The 16,219-nt window shown below is 40.0% G+C and overlaps 1 protein-coding gene and 1 pseudogene across 2 annotated transcripts in view; both read left to right on the top strand.

The window, feature by feature from the left end:
• LOC134342751 (disks large-associated protein 4-like) overlaps nucleotides 1-16,219 on the top strand; it is a 772,967-nt gene that overhangs the window by 66,734 nt on the left and 690,014 nt on the right. The gene's annotated exons all lie outside the window — the stretch shown is intronic.
• On the top strand, nucleotides 5,810-6,737 carry LOC134336373 (sin3 histone deacetylase corepressor complex component SDS3-like; annotated as a pseudogene).

The following is a 16,219-nucleotide window of genomic DNA, read 5'->3' as shown; positions in this document are numbered from 1 at the left end:
ATTGGGGCTGAGAGAAAAATGGATCAGCCATTTTGAAATGGCAGAGCAGACTTGATGGGCCAAAGGTCCAAATTCTGCTCCTATACCTTATAGTCTTATGGTAACAAAATGAGACTTTCTGCAATTTGAGGCGCTCGTATATGGTATGCAAGTGCTGTATTCAAGACTAGTTTACATCAAAGGCAGTGACCTGTTCTAGGTTTATGATAGTCAGTCTAGGATAGGTGCTGCCTTCAAGTCATGTGTGTACATTGAAAGATAGGTAGCTGTTACAACCAGATTGGCGATGGGGTGTGGTGGTAATAAGGGGGCTCGAGACAGATGGGAAGTGATGGGAAGGGGGGAATTGAAGTGGAAAGGGAATGTGATTGAAAGAATGAAGAAGGTCAAAATATGTGGGTGATTTGAAATGTATGTCAATAGTTGGAAAACAATGAAGTAGCTGAGAGTGGCTCAAGGAATAAGATGTGGAGCAAATCAGCTTTTCATTACTAAAGGGACCCCATTTTAAGCATGGAATAAGGGTCTTCCTTGCACATCGCAGAGCTCCACCGCTGCTGAATCCTGGGACATTCTGTAATGTATAGAGCTGAGGGGCTACATACATAGTATCTGATCCCTCAGCTCTGCTCAAGCATTAGCTAGCAGATCAAGTTTATTGTCAGAATCACAGGTGTACGTATGCATAGGTGCAATGAAAAACTTGCTTGAAGCGACATCACAGGGATGTAGCATGAGACACAACATTAAAAGAAAGCATGAACTTACTGCACATATGTTATTTAATAAAACACACAGATTGGGTATTCCTCATCCGAATGCTTGGGGCCAGAAGTGTTCCGGATTTCAGATTTTTTGGGGACTTTGGAATATATAATGAAATAGCTTGGGATCACCATTATTTTTGACTCCGAATTTATGTGCTTTGTTCATCACACATATGTACTGATGCAGCCATTCACTGTGTTAGATCGTCATCAGCGACAATTTGGTAAACTCTTCAATGAATTTCTTGCTGGTTCCTGATCAGCAAACGTTTTATCATCACAAATCTTTAAAAATTTAATGCCGTGCCTTTTCTTAAATTTCTGCAACCAGTCTGCTGAAAATTATCTTTAATTTTCAGTGTGTCATGATTGATCTTTGCTTTTTTCATGCTCAGCATGCTTTTAAGCAGCATATGTTTACTTTGACTCTGACAAATCCACTCTTTCAATGCACAAGCAAGATTTTCATTTTTCATTTTATGCAGTGTTTTTCTATTTTTCATTAATGTCTATTCATACTTAGGTGAGGCCACTTCTCAAAATTGTCTGTGGTGTGCAGAGAGTTGCATGTTGCCTGGAAACTTTCCCAGAGCCTTCTGGAATTTTCCTTTTGTGATGACATGTCAGTGCTCAAAACATGTTCATCTTTCGGATGTTTTCAGATTTTGGAATTTTGGGTGAGGGGTACCCAATCTGTATAAGAAAACAATCAGAACAAAAGAAAAATGAGTCCACTGTAGTGCATAGTGGTAATAGCTTTACTACAAAAAGATGGTGATTAGAATTGTGCACGTTGGTTCAAGAACTGAGTGGCATATTCCTGTTGTTACAAAGGATAGGATTCTGTTTATTTTTCTTTCACTGTACCCTTGATGCTTTTTTATTAACAGTAGTTTGTTTTCAATGAATTAAAATCAACTTCTGCTACTTTTAGGTATCAGAAATTTTGAAAAGAGTGAAATAGATCACTGGTGACTGTAGTGGGGCAACGTTTGAGACCTCAACTTGCCATGTGCAATCATCAGCTCCTCCCTCATGGTCTAATATACTCACAAGATGGCTGTACAATTGAGGCCTCTAAGTTATTGAGAGCAGTGAAGCAGCAAAAGGTAGTTTGGTGATATGGTTAGCACAGGAAAAGGTTGCATCAAGTTCTCTCTGACCCAGTGATTACTTGGGGCCAATTAAATTGTAATTCTTGCAGGATTTGCATCTTTGCTGCTTCTACTCACAATTAATAAGTGATGTGCCATTTTATGACAACAAGGGAATATGGTGGATATGCAGTCGGTCCAAATGGATGCACAATTCCCAGACTTCTGGGTATTATTGTGTCAACTGTGAGGATTGTAAAATAAAATGGGGTCAGTTGATATCAATATCTTCTAGTGCAGGGGGTCACAAACTCTCTTATGCCATGGACTCCCTACCGTTTACTGAGGGGTCCACAAACCCCAGGATGGGAACCCCTGCACTAGTGCATAAATACTAAATTGTTCTGCACATAGAATTGCACAGCTCTTAACTGCTAAGTTATAAGTATTGCTTTGACTTAATGCCTAGGTGCATTGAATGGTGCCTTTATGATAATTAGCAATGAGGAGGAAAGTATATGCATGTACTTGTAACAGGAGTTCCAATGGTTTTGGGGATTTCCTTCTCCCGAGCAGTGAAGCAGCATGGTTTACTGGGCTGAATTTCCTGTACTTACAATGACTTCGTTGTGGCATGGACATGTAAAGGTGACAGCAATTTCTGGCTTAGATTAATTCATTCATTCATTCTCGTCCTGGATTGAAGAAATAAAAAAGATGGAAGAGTTTTGTTAGAAATAAAATTGCGGCAGGGAAAGAAGAATCCATTTTGCTCTTGGTTGCAGGTACTAAAAGATAAAAGTCATTTTTTTTAAATGAGAAAAAAACTCACTGGTTCCAGTCAAAGTTCCGACAAGACATGAAGTATTGGTTAAGTGCAATGAACAGTGTGATACCTTGTCCTCGGTTTGATAGTTCAAAAGCAAGATTCATAGCTGAGACACATCCATTTCTACAATTCATCAATACAAGTTTAACCAATGGAATTGACATCCAGATGGAACAATTATAGACCTTTCACAGATTTGAGACTGATTGCTTGAACTTGTGAGTTTGGAGGCGGGATAGAACATCCCAGTGAGATGAACTATGGAGTCTTCTTAGTGCAAAGAAATTAGACTTCAAGCAGGCATTTGATATTACCCAGGCAATGGAAACAGCAGACAAGCAAGCAGAAGATTTGTAACAACTGGTGAAGCACCAGAGTGACTGTAAGATATATTGGCACTCCTTATGAAAGATCTCGGCTCAAAATGTCAGCTGTTTATTCCTCTCCTTAGATGCTGCCTGGCCTGCTGAGTTGTTCCAGTATTTTGTGTGTGTTACCCTAGAGTGTGAACAAGTTGCAGTCTTTTTTTATAGCATTGTCTGGGAAAGAAAAGAATGATGTGAAGTGGAGATGTTATCACTGTAGCAGTATGCAACATCAATTCATTGAATGCAGGCACAAAGAGGCTGATTTCCATAATTGTATTATCAAGATAGGTCTGTGAACATTTCGTTTTAATACAAAGCAAAGCAATGGCACACTTGGGTAACTTAACCCCATGCTCCCCATAGGGAGTGATAATAAAGGTTACAGTATCTACAACGGTGACCTGATTGGATCATGCAAGTCAAATGTTATGGCAAGGTTCAGTGCAAATTTGATGGAAGTGGATACTGACGCTGAAATATTCACTGTATGAGCTGGAGTTGAAGTGATGTTGGAGAAAAAAGGTCCAGTGATGCACACAGTGTGGTCCATCTTCCTTTGTGCCTACAAGGTAGGCGTGGGGGGGAACAGTCATTGTATTAGGGATCTGTGAAGTTCAAAGTGGGAAAACTGAAGTGAGCTTTCTCTTTTACCAGGTCAGGAGTCAAATTTGATAGCACAGATAAAACTAGTTTAGGGTGAGATTAACAATATGGAAAGCAATCTGTATCCGCTGTACTTGACAGTGCCCCATTAGGCTCTATTGGGCGTGTATTGATCTGTACGTGTGTGTCGAGTTCGGCTTCTGCCAGTAAAGAACCATGAAACTTAGCTCCCGTCTCCAGCATTTTTATTAATAGCATTGTAGCGTAGCCAGTCCACATACACAACAAATTGGCGACGAGGTTAATGAATGCCGTGTTTTAATTGATAACGACACTCAGAGGAAGAGCACAAGGAACGAGCCAAGGAGCGGGAGAAGGAGGCAGAGCGAGGCTGCGAGTCTGAAAGGAAGCAGGAGCACAACTGGGTCGGGAACATCGGGAGACCAAAAGACACAGTCGGAGCTGCAGCACATCCAGGTGAGACCACAGCTGGCGCTAACCCCCAGGGTCTGAGGGTCTTCCTGACCTGCAAGGAAGATAAAAAGGAGCAACACACACACACACACACACACTACATAATGTACTGGGTGGGCACAGGAGTACATTCAGCCAGAGACTCATTCCACCGAGATGCAACACAGAGCGTCATAGGAAGTTATTCCTGCCTGTGGCTATCAAACTTTACAACTCCTCCCTTGGAGGGTCAGACACCCTGTGCCGATAGGCTGGTCCTGGACTTATTTCATAATTTACTGGCATAACTTACATATTACTATTTAACTATTTATGGTTCTATGACTATTTATTATTTATGGTGCAACTGTAACGAAAACCAATTTCCCCCTGGGATAAATAAAGTATGACTATGACTATGACACACATCTGGACGGAGTGCGCTCATGGTGCTAGCAAAAAGATCACGTGAGTCAAAAAGAAAACAAGCGGAAACTGGGCTAAATTAACATAACAAAGATGGCGATGATTGGAACCATTACAGCATTTGATAGTGGCATTGAAGACTGGGCAATTTACATTCAGAGAGTGGAGTTATATTGTGAGGTTAACGGTGTTAATGATGTAAGCTAGCTCAGTATTATGGGACCAAAAACATACAGGCTGCTACGGAGCTTGTTAACCCCTGAAAAGCCAGCTGACAAAACGTTCAAACAAATAGTAGACACTCTCCAACAGCATTTAAACCCCAAACCATTGGTCATTGCTGAAGTAAATTTCACAATCAGAATCAGAGCAAAAATGAAAGCATTTCTGAATATTGTGCTGAATTGTGCAAATTATCAGAACATTGTCAATTTGGAGCTGGTCTATCGGACGCACTGAGGGACGAGTTAGTGTGTGGCATGCACTGTGAAACCACACAAAAGAAGCTCCTGTGTGAAAAAGACCTTACATTAGAGAAGGCGCTGAACATTGCAGTATCAACGGAAACAGCAGCACGGGGTGCTTCAGAGATACAACAAAAATCTCTGGAATATGCTACGAGTAAAATGTTACTGAACAGAAATGAAGGAAAGAAATGTTACCGTTGTGGGAACAGGTCACATGACATGGATGACTGTTGGTTTAAAGACAAAGAATGCAGAAACTGTGGCAAACAGGGCCACATTGGCAGAGTATGCAAAGCTAGTAAACAGCAGAAAAAGGACAAAGTACAGAGAAACAAGAAACCCCAGAAAGGAAAACACAACAATGTACACAAAATGGAAGAAAGCAGTTCTGATGAAAATGACTCAGACGAAAGTGAACTGTCTTGTCTGCAACTTCACAGTGTGGAAGAGACAGATGATCGAAGAGTAATATGGATCACTCCACAAGTGGCAGGTGTGAGTTGGACACAGGCTCAGCTTTAACAGTGATCTCTGTACATAACTACAAATGACTGTTTTCTCACATACCTCTGAAACGAACTAAACTACTGCTAAAGACTTAAGCAGGACAGAGAGTGCGTCTGAAGGGTAAAATTAAAGTGACAGTGACCTATGGAGACAAAACACAGCAGCTGAACCTCTACGTACTGAAAAATAGAGGACCACTGTTGCTGGGACATGAATGGCTCAGGAAAATCCAGTTGGATTGGCATATCTCAAGGCACTAGATGTGTCAACAAAGGAGGGCAGCTCGGTGGGGAAGATGTCCGCAGCTCTCCTCTCACCCATTGTCGACTATTACAACGATGAGGAGGAGCTCGACAGTGTCGATGATGACAACGAACACAGTATCTGTGGCTGTGACTTGGATGAAGATACAGAGGATGCAAGGGAGACAGATATTGCCAATAAGCAGGATGATGAAGACTACCTGGAAGTAAAAGAGCAGATGTACCAGGAGAAATTGACATCCCTCAAAAGACAGCTACAGCAGTTACAGGAAGGCACTTTGCAGGAGTATCAGAAAAGGATGAAGAAACTAGATCAACAATACAAGGAAAGAATACGAAATGCAGAGCCTTTTCTGCAACTGGAGGCAGAACAAGTAGAAAGGAATTGTATTAAAGAGAAGAAAGCAGCAGTGAAGGAATTTGAAGATAAAAAGATTGAGTTAGAAGAGAAGAAAAAGATTGAGAATGAGAGGCTAACAATGGAACTCACAGGAGATTCTATGGAGGTAAAGCCAACAATGACTAGGAAACTAAGGAGGAGACCTAATGACCCTGTTCCAATTACAGGAAAAAGACGAAAACCTGCACCTGCGCAGTTAAACTACTTGTTAACAGATGAACAGATAATGGAAGATCTGCGATCTCTCAATAAGCTTAAATCTCCGAAAAGACCAGTATCTCTGTCTTCTCCTGAGCATCTTCCCAGCACTCTTGCTGAATCACCAGCACAAAGATATGAGGCACGAATAGAAGACGGCTAGTTATGATAAGAGATGGTATCATAAAGCTCAGGCTATCTATTTGCAGTCTAAGGAGAATACAAAGATTGGCTATGTAACTAGCTCAGATGGAACAAATGAGATATGGGTAAGGAAGACAAGTGATAGCACAAAGATGTGTATATATCTAGGACAGCTGTACAGAGGAGTCTTCATTATACGGAGGCGATCTGCTGCCTAGAAATCTTAGCAAGTTGGAGGCGCACAACTTCTTAACTCCCTATGCTCAGAGGTCAACTTTTCATGACTTTTATATGGAAATCTGTATTAAAACCAACAAGTTTATTGAGAGACATTACCCGGAGAGGCAGAGAAGATCCCCCAGAGACTTCAGTTATAAATGGGTCTTAGACCAAAAGTAAAAGAAAGGCTTGTTATAATTTGATATTATTACATTAGTTTGTTTTAATTTGAAATTATAAAGTTACTAAGTAAACAAATGGTAGGCATTTGTATGATAAGGGTAAACATATTTGTTTAGCATAGTGCCCCAGTGTAAAAAAGTTGATACACTATTAAAATAAAAGGGGAGGAATGTACAGTATAGCCTACAGTATAATAAGGGACTACTTTCTGTTTTAGTAACACGTCGTTGAATGTGCTATTAGGCGTATATTGAGCCTGCGCTATGAGGTGCATATTGATCTGTAAGTGTGTGCTGAGTTCAGTTTCTGCCAGTAAAGAACCATGAAACTTAACTCCCGTCTCTAGCGTTTTTATTAATAGCATTGTTGCGTAACCAGGCCACATACACAACAATATATATTTAAAAAAAAGATGAGGTAGCATTCACGGGTCCAATGTCCATTTAGGAATCATATGTAACGTAGGAAGCACATAAAGATATTAGTAAAATGCAGTCACAGCAAAAATATGGTTCAAGGTTCTGAGTCTGTGAATGTTACAGAAATCTGCAGGCGAATACAATATGGCTTATCTTCCGCTGAGCGAACACTGGGGGGAGCAGTACTGAATCCAGGTTGGACGCCATACCACACTGGCGCACACTGACTCAATGCCTCATTCCTGAGTGGCTGTAAACAGGTGACACCATGGCTTGAGGCCTTGCCCTCGCTACAACTGAGGCCACGCAGCTCCCCTGCTGTCCACCCCGGTCGTCTGCCATTAAATCAGTGAATCGAACTTCCAGCATTCCACATTAACTATGTCCAACAAGGTCTTGCAATCACAAGAAGAGCAATTTACAGGCCTCCAAATAATAGCTGGGATGTGGTTACAGATTACAACAGCAAATAGAAAACACACGTCAAAAGGGTAATGTTCTGATAGTCATGGGAGATCTTAACATGCGGGTAGATTGGGAGAACAGGTTGGTAATGAATCTCAAGAGAGTGAATGTGTTGAATAACTATGAGATGGCTTTTTAGAGCAGGCTGTTGCTGAGCCTACTAGAGGACTGTATATGTAGAAAGTAAAGTCTGAAATAGCAGTATTTCAGTGGAGTAAAGGACATTACAGTGGTATGAGGGAGGGATTGGCCAAAGTAAATTGGAAGGAGCTGCTGGCAGGGATGACAGTAGAGCAGCAATGGCTTGAGTTTCTGGAAAAAAATGAAGAAGGTGCAGGATAGATATATTCCAAAGACAAAGAAATACTCAAATGGCAAAATAGTACAACCATGGCTGACAAAGGAAGTCAAAGCTAATGTAAAAGCAAAAGAGAGGACATACAACAAAGCAAAAATTATCAGGAAAATAGAGAATTGGGAAGCTTTTAAAAAATGTATAGAAAGCAACTAAAAATATCATTAGGAGGGAAAATATGAAATATGAAAGCAAGCTAGCAAGCAGTATCAAGGTGGATGAAAAAGATTTTTTTAAATATATGAAAAAGTGAAAGAGATATGAGAGTGGATATAGGACCGCTAGAAAATAAGGTTGGAGAAATAATAACAAGAACAAGGAGATGGCATGTGAGCTAAATAAGTATTTTGTATCATTCTTCACTGCTGAATTTGCTAGCAGTGTGCCAGATGTTGATGGGTGGGAGGGAAGAGAAGTGAATGCTGAAAAAGTTGAAAGACCTAAGGGTATGTAAGTCAGCCGGACCAGATGAACTACACCCTTGGCTTCTGAAAAAGGTAACTGTAGAGATTGTGGAAGCATTAGTAATGATCTTCCAAGATTCATTGGGCAGCGGCATAGTTCCAGAGGAGTGGAAATTTGCAAATATCACTCAAGAAAGGAGTGAGGCAGCAGAAAGGAAATTATAGACCAGTTAACCTGGCCTCAGTGGTTGGGAAGATGTTGGAGCCAATTCTTAAGGATGAAGTGATGGAGTACTTGGTGACATAGGACAAGATAGGACAAAGTCAGCAAGGTTTCCTGAAGGGAAAATTTTGCTTGATGAACCTGTTGGAATTCTTTGAGGAGATTACATGTAGGATAGATAAAGGGGATGCTGTATATTTGGATTTTCAGAAGGCCTTTTACAAGGCGCTACACATGAGGTTGCTTACCAAGTAGAGAGCCCATGGTATTACAGGAAAGTTACTGGCATGGTTAGAGCATTGGCTGATAGGTAGGAGGAAGCGAGTCGGAATAAAAGGATCCTTGCCTGGTTAGTGGCCAGTGACAAGTGGTGTTCCGCAGGGGTCAGTGTTGTGGAATACTTCTTTTTATTCTGTATATCAATGATTTACATGATGGAATAAATGGCTTTGTTGCCACATTTACAGTTAATTGGTGGAGGGGCAGGTAGTGTTGAGGAAACAGGAAGACTGCAGAAGGATTTAGACAGTTTAGGAGAATAGGCAAAAAAGTGGCAAATGAAATACAATGTTGGAAAATTTATGGGCATGTACTTTGGTAGAAGAAATAATGGTGCAGACTATTTTCTAGAGGAGAAAATCCAAAAATCTGAGATGCAAAGGGATTTGGGAGCCCTTGTGTAGGACACCCTAAAGGTTAACTTGCAGGTAGAGTCAGTGGTGAGGAAGGCAAATGCAATGTTAGCATTCCTTGCAAGAGAAATCTAGAATACATGAACAGTGATCTGATGCCGCTGTTTGCTAAGACACTGTTGAGGCCTCACCTTGAGTATTGTGAACAGTTTTGGGCTCCTTATCTAAGAAATGATGTAGAGGCGGTTCACAAGGATGATTCTGCGAATGGAAGGGTTATCATACGAGGAATGTTTGATGTCTCAGGGTCTGTATTTGTTCGAATTTAGAAGGGTGAGGGTGATTTTATTGAAATCTTTCAAATGTTAAAAGCCCTAGACAGCATAGATGTGGAAAGGATGTTTCCTAGGTGGGGGAGTCTAGGAGAAGAGGGCACAGCCTCAGGGTAGAGGGGCGTCCATTTAAAACAGAGATGTGGGGAAATTCATTTAGCCAGAGGGTGGTGAATCTGTGTCATTTGTTACCACAGGCTGTTGTGGAGGGCTGTTGTTGGGTGTATTTAAGGCAAAGATTGCTAGGTTCTTGATTGACCACGGCATTAAAGGTTCTGGGGAGAAGGCCAGGGAGTGGGACTGAGGAGGGGAAAATAAGGATGAGCGATGATTGAATGCAGAGCAGACTCGATAGGCCAAATGGCCTAATTCTGCTCCTATGTCCTATGGTCTTTGCCAGAGTGAAGGTTTGAGTGCTAATTTTATCTGCGTTCGACTATATTATGAAATAATTTTACTTGTTTCACAACCCACCCAGCCAACACACTTTTTGTCCCTCTTCCCTCCGGGAGAAGGCTCAGGAGCTTGAAGATTCATATGGCCAGATTTCGGAACAGCTTCTTTCCAACTGTGATAAGACTGCTGAACGGATCCTGACCCGGATCTGGGCCGTACCCTCCAAATATCTGGACCAGCCTTGTGGTTTTATTGCACTACCTTACTTTCCATTTTTCTATTTTCAATTTATGAAATATAATTTAAATATTTAATATTTACTAATTTTTACTATTTTTAATATTTAATATTTGTAATCCAGGGAGCGGGAAGCGCAGAATCAAATATTGCTGTGATAATTGTACATTCTAGTATCAATTGTTTGGTGATAATAAAGTATAAAGTATAAAGTATTGAATATTTTTGAATTCCAGAGACATTCAGAAATGTTAATCTAAGTAGACATCAAGTAAGGCTTTTGACAAAGACCCATGCAGAAGAGTGGCCCAAGAAATTACTGTTCCTGGAATTGAAGGCCAGTAGCAAAAATGGATCCAAAGTTGTTTTGCTGATAAGAAGTGTAGGTGATGGTAGGGGTTGTTTTCATGATTGGAATTTTCTAACCAATGCCACAGGGTAAGGACTTAGATTCTAACTGTCTGTCATTTACAAAGATTTATGTGAATATGATAGGGATTGTTAATAAGTTTATAAATAATATGAACATTGATGGTATCATGATGGTGAGAATAGTCTTGCAGATCTATATTGATCAGCTGGTAAGTTGGGTGAAGCAGTGAGAACTGGAATATTAAACTAATAGGTATGAGCTGAGGCATTTTGGAAGGTCTAATAATGTTCACACATTATTCTTGGTAGAGCTCCAGGAGAAAGAGTATTCTCTAGATCCCAAAGGTGAGAGCACAAGAAAATGCTGATGGGGATCACAGTAGAACTTCATGAAAAATCTATTCGCGCCACCAGAGCTAGAGTATTGTCTGCATTTCTGGTTGCCGCACTATAGGAAGAGCAGGATCCCACTGAGTGGCTAAAGTGAGGATTTACCAGGATGTTTCCAGGGAGCGAAAGTTTCAGCTATGAAGGGAAACTGGATTGGTTGAGCTTGTTTTCCCTGTTGTAAAGGAAGCTGAGATGGGGGATTACAAAATGATGAGCAGCTTAGCAGGCTGGGTAGTGAGAAATTTTAACCGATATTTTCGATGACAAACTCTGCAGTCTTCATCAGGGAATCTGGAGGACACAGCCTCAGAATAGAGGGGCATACTTTTAGAACGGAGATGAGGAGTCTCAGAGAGTGGTGAACCTGTGGAATTTATTGCCACAGTACATGTTAACTGGGTATATTTAAGCCAGAGGCTGATAGATTCTTGATTAGTCGGGGCATGAAGGGATATGAAGAGAAGACAGGAGATTGGGGCTGAGAGAGAAGATGGATCAGCCATGATGACGTGATAGAGCAGACTCAATGGGCCAAATGGCCTAATACTGCTCCTATATCTTATGGTCTTATGGTCTTATACTCTGAGAAAATTTACAAGAGAGAATTCAGATTTTCATTATTTACTAATAAGAATCAGGTGATTTTGTAATAGATTATGAAATAAAAATTCAAAGATTCAAAGATTCAAAAAACTTTATTGTCATTCTAACCGTACATCAGCTCTGCAGGGCAGAATGAGACAGCGTTTCCCAGGAGCAGTGCAATCATAACGTAACAAACGCAACACTAAATAATAAACATAACAATAAATAGTAAAACACAACAGCCACATGTCAGTTAAAATCAAGTTATAAGTGTCCAGTGCAAGTTAAAAGTGTCCAAAGCAGAGTCAGGTAGAGCAGCTATTTAGCAATCTGACTGCCTGTGGGAGGAAGCTGTTTCGTAGCCTTGTGATTTAAGTTTTGATGCTCCTGTAACGTTTGCCTGATGGCAGAAGAACAAACGGTTCATGGAGAGGGTGTGAGGGGTCTTTAATGATGTACCGTGTCTTCTGGAGGCATCGACTCTGAAAGAGGTCTTGGACAGAAGGTAGGGCAGAAGCTTGGACAGAAGCTGGTGATTTCAGCAATGGGACTGGTAAAGAGAAGTTAAAATGCAAACTTTATTATTATAAGATGTGGTGCAGTTTGGACCTGGGGCTGGTGGTAGACCGTGTGACCATTACACTGCCATGGAATATTACATGATAGCATTTCAAAAATATTTGCAATTGAATAGGGGGAAAGCACAAGAATAAAAAAGGGATTTTTGAAATTAGATCCCTTTGTCTGGTTGTTTCTGTTAAGTAAATAACATCATAGGTCAATTAATGTTTGAAGAGTGAATTGGTTTGTGAACAATTGTTCAAACACTTGTGATTAATAACTGATGTGTATTGCATTACATTTTGTTAAAAAAAATTCTGTTGCATTTATAGCCCGTGAAGCATTTTTAAAGAAGTTTTGATATTTTTAAGTATTTACATTCAGTTTGCTCTTTCTTGGTTCACTGAGGGTGAACTCTCTGCTTGTTGAACTTAACTTACATTTCGTTGGAGTCACTTCCACTACCAAAAAGAATACAGAGTGCTCATGTACAAGCGTGAGAGGCTGATTACAGGAGTATTATTTTTGCATCTGCGATGCTCAGAATGAGAAGGACATATTTTAAGTGTTGCTGTTGAAATTCTGTAAGTGGCTGGTTTGGAGTATGAAAAAGCTGAGCTTGGTACTAAAAGTAAATCCAATTAAAATTATGTGAACCTGTTTTTTTATTGAAAGCTGTTGAACATAATGGGACACTTTCTTTTACTGTCTTGAGCAGGTAAGAGAAGGCTAGCAACATCTTTTTTTACCCGTGTAAGGAAAAACACTGCAAAGGGCCTTTTCCTGTGCTGTACTGCTCTATGTTTTATGTTCAGGCTGAAGAATGGTACAAAATTCTAATTTAAATTGCAAATCTAGATCTAATCTCCTTTAGTAAAGTGTACTTTTAAATACCATAAATTAAGGGAATAGTATAACTTTTCAGCGCCATTCAAGAGCAATGATGACATTGGGGCTAAAGAAGCTCTCAGATTTTTCCTTCTAATGACAGTAAATAAAAACCGGAAGTCCCCCTATAGACTCACTTTTAAAGACTCTATAAATTGTGTTCTCAGTAGTTTTTTATTTACACATTGGTTGTTTGTCAGTCTTTGTTTATGCTTGTTTTTTTCATAAGTTTTATTGCATTTCTTCTTTTTCCTGTAAATGCTTACAAACAAATGAATCTCAAGGTAGTATATGGTGACATACACATTGTAGCTGTTTTATTGATGTAAATATCTATTCTGCCAATCATGTGACAACAACTCAGTGCATAAAAGCATGCAGACATGACCAAGAGGTTCAGCTGTTGTTCAGACTGAACATGAGAATGGGGGAAGAAACGTGCTGCACATGACCTTGACCCTGGAATGATTGTTGGTGCCAGTCAGGGTGCTTTGAGATTCTCAGGAACTGCCGATCCCATAGGATTTCCACGCACAACCATTTCTAGATCTAACAAAGAGTGGTGTGAAAAACAATCGAAAACCCAGTGAACTGCAGTTCTGTGGGCAAAAATGCCTTCGTTAATGAGAGAGGTCAGAGGAGAATGGCCAGATTGGTTCAAACTGACGGGAAGTCAACAGTCACTCAACTAACCACACATTACAATAGTGGTGTGCAGAAGAACACACAACACATCAAACCTGAAGTGGATGGACTACAGCAGCAGAAGACCACAAACATACACTCAGCGACCACTTTAATAGGTATAGGAGGTACTTTGATAATAAATTTACTTCAATATTGAACAACAGTGCCACATTTTCTACTAGGCGACACGATGACACCTACACTGAACCACAGACGGATTAATCTGTGTTTCCCCCAGTGTGTCAGTATGTAAATGTTGGTCACTATGCAGTATACTGGAGCAGAAGCTGTACTGGTGTAAGGCCAAGTGTGCTGCCTGGCAACACTGTGTGTTAACTGAAAGTATTATGTTCACTCTCCTCAATAGGATGGGATGAATTCTTTTTGTGTTTTTGTAAATGTGCATGAATTTCACACAATTAAGCCAAAGAATTTTCTTTAGGATTTTGGATCGAATGAGCACTAATACCCTGAAATGCTCAACGAATACCAGGCAGATGCCTTGGCGGTATGTTACGTGTTGGGTACCACATTTTGCATGTTGTCATGGAGGAAAATCTATCAAAATTGTGCTAATATTTTTAATGCATTATATCATATTATGCTTGATTCGAATTCCTTCAAGAAAAGAGGAAACAGAAATAAAGTTCCATATATTTTCACTTTGACAATTCTACAATAATGTACAAAAGCATTTTAATTCAAAGCTGAATTTCCATCTGGTATTTTGGATATGATGACCTTGATTCAGCCATTTCTCTTTCTAATTTCCTGTTGAATTTATGAAGACTGCATTCCGATGGACGATTCCTTTAAATGCAAAAAAAAACCTCAGATCAGTTACCTTGGAGAACAGAGATAATTGTGAAACACTATTCATTTATACTGCAGTTCCTTAGTGAAGTCACAAGCTTTCCTGATTTGGAGAATGATTGAACTATTTAATAGCGAAGCAGCTTTTTTTCAACATTGCTAAAATACTAAATACTTATCGCTGTATATGTATAGAATCTTCAGCTAAGCAAATTTCCATATATTCGAATCAGGAATACTGATTTTAGACTAATGCTTCCTTCAAGACAAATAATAAAGCAAATCATTATTTGCCTCTTCATGGCAGCTTGCCAAATTGTCAATCCTTATGAAGGAGTACTCTTCGGATTCTAGTGAAGGTAAATGCTTCAGCGAACAAAAATAAAACATTTGCCAGCTATAAACTTGCACTTTAGACATTGCTGTGACTTGTTCGCTGTGTTCTAGCATAAATTGGATTGCAGTTCATGCATAATTGATATGATTGAAGCATCTTGAGGCACTTGATATGATGGCATGCAAAGAGAAATTATTTAAAACTCTCAGTTGGTTCATCTCAACTTTATTGTCTTCAGTGATTTGAAAATGTAATTGTACAACATTCTACATCAAACCAAACAGCCTTGGTGTGCAGCTATGTCAGAATGGTGACAACAGAGTGTCTTAAACTTGTGAGGTAGCTGACATCTGTAAAACATCATATGCCAATTCACCGATGTGTTATGCAGAGTAGCAATACTGTGAAACAATGGATTTATATCACAAAGAGTGCAATGAAAGTGGGAATAAATTTCTTATCACTTCAAATTTCAAAGTACATTTATTATCGAAGTACGTATGCAGTATACAACCCTGAGATTCATCTTTCCACAGACAGCCACGAAACAAAGAAAACCATGGAACCCGTTCAAAGAATAAACATCATATCCCCACCCACACACAAAAAGAAACACAAATCACACAAATGGAAGCAAAAAAAGAGCGAAAACCACAGAATATAAAAAACAAAATTAAAAGAGTCCAGACATATTCAGTTGAGCTCAGTGTTTGTTATCTGCAGGTCACCCTCATTGAAAATCACCCAAAAGAGCAACAAAAACAGAAGCAACCAGAAACCAGAAACACATCGTAATGTAAACTATCGAGTCCAATCCACGAGTTGCATTGATTAAAGGTTGCTCAAGACCCAGGACTCCGGCACCATCCTCTGACTGCATCAAAGGAGTGAGTGAGACCATTCAAGTCCAGGGACCTTCCTTTGGGAACAATGAACAAGAGAGAGAGAGAGAGAGAGAGACTGTCACACACAGACACCTTCCGCCAGTAGCAGAGAGCGAGAGGCTGAGAGATGGCGCTGAACACCCACTCACCTTCTGCAATCACCTCAATGATTTCAATTTTCCTCAGCGCTTTAATGAGTGAGATCAGCAAGAAGTTGAATCAATCATGGGCTTACACCACATCTCTAGCTTTCTTGGCCTTGAAGCCACATGCTTCACTGAAAACACCCTCAGAGACAGCAATGCGCCAGATCACTCA

This window comes from Mobula hypostoma, chromosome 2 (assembly GCF_963921235.1).
Source record: "Mobula hypostoma chromosome 2, sMobHyp1.1, whole genome shotgun sequence".
In the NCBI taxonomy this organism is placed as follows: Eukaryota; Metazoa; Chordata; class Chondrichthyes; order Myliobatiformes; family Myliobatidae; genus Mobula; species Mobula hypostoma.
The sequence above is the reverse complement of the archived record's forward strand: the minus strand, read 5'-3'. Positions and strand labels throughout refer to the sequence as shown.